Source organism: Nannospalax galili, unplaced genomic scaffold (assembly GCF_000622305.1).
Source record: "Nannospalax galili isolate Female #2095 unplaced genomic scaffold, S.galili_v1.0 scaffold113, whole genome shotgun sequence".
NCBI lineage: Eukaryota > Metazoa > Chordata > Mammalia > Rodentia > Spalacidae > Nannospalax > Nannospalax galili.
In genome coordinates, this window is record NW_008335444.1 from 7,121,206 (window position 1) to 7,128,054 (window position 6,849).

The following is a 6,849-nucleotide window of genomic DNA, read 5'->3' on the forward strand; positions in this document are numbered from 1 at the left end:
CTGCTGACTAGAACTCCATTGTGTAAATATACCACATTTTTGTTAACCACTTGTCAGTTGAGGGGCACTTGGGTTGCTTCCATCTCTTAGCTATTGTGAAAAGAGCAGCAACAAACATGGTTGTACAAGTGTCTCTGCAATAGGATGAGTCCTTTGGGTATATACCAAGGAGTGGTATAACTGGGTCATATGGTAGCCTCATTTTTAGTTTTTTAGGAGTTCTCCACAATGTTTTCAATAGAGATTGCACGAGTTTGCAATCCCACCAGCAGTGAATGAGCATTACCCACTCTCCACATCCTCACCAGTATTTGGTATCATTTGTTCTCTTGATCCTAGCCAGTCTGATTTGGGTAAGGCGATACCTTAGGGTGGTTTTATTTTGCATTTCTCTAATTACTAACAATGTTAAACACTTTTTGAGATGTTTCTTAGCCATTTTTATTTCTTCCTTTGAGAACTGTCTGTTTAGATTTTTAGCCCATCTTTTAATTAGGCCATTTGTTTTCTTGGTTCTTTATTTTTGGAGTTCTTTATATATTTTGGATGTTAAACTTCTGTCAGATGTGTCACTGCTTGAGATTTGTTTCCCCCACTCGGTTTGTTTTCTCTTCACTTTCTTGATTGCTTCTTTTGAAGTACAGAAACTTTTTAGTTTAATGAAGTCCCAATTGCTTGAGATATAATTTTAGCAATTGCTGTCTGATTTAGAAAATCCTTTCCTACACCTATATCTTGTAAGCTTCTGCCAATATTTTCTTCTAATAGTTTCAGGGTTTCCAGTTTCATATTGAGGCCTTTGATCCATTTGGAATTGACTTTTGTGGAAGGTGAAAGATAAGGATCTAGTTTCATTCTTCTACAGGCAGAGATCCAGTTTTACCAGCACCATTTGTTGAAGATGCTGTCTTTCCTCCATTGTGTGTTCTTGACACCTTTGTCAAATATCAGGTGGCTGAAATTGTGTGTACTCGGGTTTGGGTCTTCAATGATGTTCTGTTGATATATGTGTCTATTTTTGTGCCAGTACCATGCTTTTTTAAGACTACAGCTCTGTAGTATACTTTGTGATCTGGTATAGTAATCTCCCCCAGCGTTGCTCTTTGTGCTCAGGGTTGCTTTGGCTGTCTGGGGTCTTTTGTGCTTCCATATGAATGTAAGGATTTTTTTTTTTTTTTCTAATTCTGTGACGTATGTTATGGGGATTTTGATTGGGATTGCATTGAATCTATATATTGCTTTTGGTAGGATGGTCATTTTAACAATATTAATTCTTCCAATCCATGAGAATGGGATGTCCTTCCATCTCCTGGTGTGTTCTTCAATCTCTTTAACGATTTAAATTTTTCATTGTAGAGATCTTTGGTGTCTTTCAGATTTATTCAAAGATATTTTAATTTTTTTTTGCAGCAGTTGTGAATGGGAGCATTTCCTTGTTGTGGTGGTTTGAATGAAAATGTCACCCATAGGCTCCAAGTGTTTGGATATTTTGTCCCCAGATGATGGCACTCTTTTGGGAGGTTTTAGAAGGTGTGGCTATCCAAGAGGAAACACGTCACTGGGGGTGGGCTTAGAGAGTTCTCAAGCCTTGCCAGATCTCCAGTCTCTCTCTTGCTTCCTGTGCCTGGTGATGACGTGAGAGCTTCACTTCTGCTGCTTCTGCTCCAGCCACCTCCAGCCACCATGCCTCCCTGCCATGTTGGACTGTAATTCCCCTGGTACCGTAAGTTCAATGGGTTTCTTGTATATAGCTTTACTTATGTTGAGGTATGTTCCCTCCAGTCTAATTCCCTCTAGGACTTTGAACATAAATCCATGCTGAATTTTGTCAAAAGCCTTTTCTGCATCTATTGAGATGACAATGTGGTTTTTGTCTTTGAGTCCATTTATATGATTAATGACCTTTATTGACTTGTGTATATTGAACCATCCCTGCGTCTCTGGGATAAAGCCTACTTGATCATGGTGAATGATCTTTATGATGTGTGTCTGTATGTGGTTTGCAAGTATTTTGATGAGAATTTTTGCATCTATGTTCATTAAGGATATGGGTCTATAGTTTTCTTTTTTGGTTGTATCTTTACCCGGTTTGGGTATTAGAGTGATGCTGGCCTCATAGCAGGAATTTGGGAGTTCTCCCTCTGTTTCTATCATTTTGAATAACTTAAGCAGTATTGGTTAGAAGTCTTCTTTAAATGTCTGGTAGAATTCTACTGTATATCCATTTGGGCCTGGGCTTTTTTTAGTTGGGAGGCTTTGTATTACTGTTTCAATTTCCTCATATGTTATTGGGTCTGTTTAAACTGTTGATCTCTTCTTGGTTTAACTTTGGTGGTTCCCATGATTTTAGATATCCATCCATTTCCTTTTGATGTCCAAATTTGGTAGATATAGGTTTTTAAAATGTTCCCTTATAATGCTCTGGATCTTTCCTTTCATCTCTGATTTTGTTGATTTGGATTTGTTCTTTCTTTCTTTTGGTTAACTGGGCTAAGGGTCTGTCTATCTAGTTTAGTTTTGCAAATTAATAGCTCTTAGATTCATTGATTCTTTGTATTGTTTTCTTTGCTTCTATTTCATTAATTTCTGCGCTGATTTTTGTTATTTCTTCTCAGCTGCTGGATTTGGGTTTCATTTGTTCTTGCCTTTCCAGAGTCTCGAATTGCAGTGTTAGGTCATTTATCTGGGCTCTTTCTAATTTTTAATGTAGGCACTTAGAGCTATAAACTTCCCTCTTAGGACTGCTTTTAAAATGTCCCAGAGGTTGTGTTGTGTTGTATTGTCCTTTTCATTGAATTCCAGGAATTCTTTTATTTCTTTCTTAGTTTCCCCTTTGACCCACTTTTTGTTTAGCAGTGTGTTGTTCAATTGGCACAAGTTCATGTAGTGATTAGGGTTTTGTCCAGTGTTGATTTTGAGCTTTATTGCATTGTGGTTGGCCAGAATGCATGGGATTATTTAAATTTTTTTGTATTTGTTGAGGTTTGTTTTGTGGCCCATATGTGATCAATTTTTGAAAAAGTTCCATAGGGCGCTGAGTAGAAAGTGTATTCTTTGCTGCTTGGGTGGAATATTTGAAAGATGTCTGTTAGGTCCATTTGATGTATGGTATCTTTTAATTCAGACTTCTCTCTGTTTATTCTTTGTCCAGTTGTCCTCTCTAATGGAGACAGTAGGGTATTGAAGTCCCCTACTATTACTGAGTTGGGTTTAATCTGTGTCTTAAAGTCCTATAATGTTGTTTTTATGAATTTGGGTGCACCAGAGTTTGGTGCATATATGCTAAGTTTGTAATATCTTCTTGGTTAACTGCTCCTTTGATCAGAATGAAGTTATCCTCCATATCTCTTCTGATTAGTTTTACTTTGAAGTCTATTTTGTATATTCGAATTGCAACCCCTACTTGTTTCTTAGTGCCATTTGCTTGGAATATTTTTTCATCCTTTCACCTTAAGGTACTGCCTGTCCTTGAAGGTGAGATGGGTTTTCTTTCAGACAATGAAAAGATGAGCTTTGTTTCTTATTCCACTGGGGAGTTCAGTCCTATTGATATTGAGGTTATTATTGAAAGATGTGTATTGGTTGCTGTCATTTTGATTGGTGTTTGTGTTCTCTAATTTTGTGTTTCCTAGATTATACCTTTATTTTCTTTCATTTCCCCTGGGGTATAGTTGTATCTCTCTCTGCTCTCTATATTCCTTCAAGTATTCTTTGAAGGGCTGGTTTTGTGGACATATATTCTTTCAGGCTGTTCATGTCATGGAAGATTTTTCTTTCCCCTCAACTATAATAGACATTTTTGCTGGGTAAAGTATTCTAGGCTGACATCTATTGTCATGTAGAACTGGAAATACCTTGGTTCAGGCTCTTCTGCCTTTCATTGATAAGTCAGCTGTAATTCTGATGGGCTTTCCTTTGTATGTGACTTGCGTTTTTCTTTTGCTGCTTTCAGTATTCTCTCTTTGTTCTGTACATTTAATGTTTTTACTGTGATATGCCGTTGAAAATTTCTTTTCTGATGATCCTGTCTATTTGGTGTTCTATGTGCTTCCTGTATTTGTATGGGGATGTCTTTTCTTAATTTCTGGAAATTCTCTTCTACAATCCTGTTTAACATTTGGTCAATACTATTAGCCTGAAATACTTCTCCTCCCTCTATTCCTATGAGCTGTAGATTTGGTCTTTTCATGGAGTCCTACATCTCTTACATATTCCATTCCTGTGTTTTTAAAAATTTTCCATAATCTGCTTGAGTGGTCCAGTTCTTCAACTTTATCCTCCAGTGTTGATATTCTGCTTTCCATTTCATTCATTCTAGTGGTGAGGCTTTCTTCTTTTGTTTCAAGTTGGCTTACTGAGTTTTGCACTTCCTTCTTCATTTCTGCCTGAGTTTTCTTCAATGTTTCTATTTCTTTTGTGAATTCATTCAGAAGTTCATCCCTTTTTTTAGTTTTGTTTGTTCATGTGTTCTTTAAATTTGTTGATTTCCTTGATCATGTTTATGATTGTTCTTTTCAATTCAGTGTCCTGGGTTATCTCTAGGGGGTTCTCCTTGTGGAACTCTTCTACAGGATTGGTGGAGTTTGGTGGGGACATAGTGTTTTGGCTTTCCATTTTATTATTCTTCCGTTGTGATTTTGGCATATGAATTTCTGTTATGATTCTGATATGAGAATTAAGTTGAAGTATGCTTCTGTTTGTATTATCCAGGTGCCTAGATCCTTTATTGGTTATGTAAAGCTGGTTGGTACAGGGTTCAGGTTCTCTCAGGTTTAATTTGGAGGGAACTGATGGCTTCAGATCAGCTATTCAGGAATACCCACAGAAGCCCAATTCAGGTTCCAGTCAGGTACACTCAGGCTTCCTTCACCATGTGGAGGCAGGATCTCAGTGCTCTGAGGCAGTCCACCCTCTCAGGCTGTTTGCTAGGATCTCAGCCTTAGCCTACCAAAGCCAGATCTGCCCTGGGGCCTTGGGAGGGGCCTAACAAAATCCCAGGTAGGGGGATGGGAATGGCACAATTAAGGGAAGCTCACCACCCTGTGGAGGCAGGGTACAGGGGCTCGCAGGTAGTCCCCTACGTTCTCAGCCCCTCTATCAGAGAGAGGCCAGAGGCAGGCCAGAACTCTGGCCATTTGCCAGCAGTCTCTGGCCATCTGCTGAGATCAGAGCCACTACACTGATGGAGGGCAGAACCCACCCTCTCAGGCTGTCTGTTAGGATCTCAACTAAATAAAATTTTAAAAAATAATGGTATTCTGCTTTATTAGGGAAATCTTTAAGCATATTTACAAGAAACTGTAATAAAATCCATGAGTTTCCACGACTTTAATCCCCATTCTCAGGAGACTGAGCCAAGTGGATCTTTGTAAGTTCAAGACCAGCCTGGTTTATATAGCAAGTTCCAGGCCATCCAGGGCTACACAGTGAGACCATGTAGTCACCTAGCTTTAACAATTGCAAATTTATAGCCAATCTTGTTTCATTGGTTCTCATACCAACTATTTCTCCCCTTTGGGGGCTCCTAACTATGGGGTGAAGGTAAAGTAAACAGGAAGGTGGGCACAATTTAAGGAGATGGTCACTTTTTTTGTTGTTTTTTGTTTTGGGTACGGTAAAACAATATTGATACTTAGTGATATAACAGGGTTTTTCTTTAATAACTTTACACGTTATTTCTACAGTTTTCAGTAAGTGTCTAAAGAATACAATATTTAAAGTTAATATACAAGTCACCTTAGGGAACTGCTACAAGATGCTACTTTGCCAACATGGCCTAGCAAGGAGATGCTCACACTTGAGGTTGAACTTGCCCATGTAAATGTGATCCTTTAAATTTTGCTATAACCTTAGGTTTACCTATTGAAGTAAATCTCAAGCATGCCATTACTTGCTTTTATTTTCTTACAGTAGAGCATTGGCTATTATTTCATACGATGACACAAAATCTAAAGAGCTCCCATAATTTTATTACTGTTGCATAGTATTACTGTCTATGGGATAATTTAGCTATTTCGTATTATTTCCTGTATTTTCAACAATGCTGCAACAATCACATAACACATAGAAGTTTATGTGGGGGGAATGAAAGGATCAAACACAAGGCTGTGTGCAGGCATGTTAGTCAAGCTCTCTACCACAAAGATAAACCTCAAAAAATAATAATTCTTTGAACAAATAAACATGTATTTGAATTAAAAACTTATACTAGTGTTTAATATAAACATAAATACTGGAAGAATTTTTTAAATTAGATAATCTGAGGGCTAGAGAGATGGCTCAGTGGTTAAGAGCACTGGCTGCTCTTGTAGAGGATCTAGGTTTGGTCCCTAGAACCCACATAGTGGCTAACAACAGTCTATATAGTATAACTTCAGTTCCAGGGGATCCAACATTGCTCTTCTGTCCTCTGTGGCCACTGCATGCATGTGGTGCACCTACAAACATGCAGGCAAAACACTCATACACATAAAATAAAAAATAAAATTAGATGATCTGATTCTGCCATTGGCCTAAAAAAGGAAAATTCTACCTCTAGTCCTGCCAAATAGAATACAAAGCTAATATGTTTACAATAGCAATACATCCATAAGTAAACACAGAAGTTAACTGGACAGATACAAACTATACACATACATACATGTGCACACACATTACAATTATAAATGTGGTATTCCAGACTGAGTGGAGAACAGTGGAGGTTTTTAAGGTTTTTTTTTGGGGGGGGGGTTGTTTGGGATTGGAGAGGGGAAACGAGGTAGCAATAGAGACATAGAAAAAATGGTTAAGTCCCCAGATATAAAAAATTCCAAGTGGCATAAAAGTTTTTATTGGGGACAGGTGGAATGG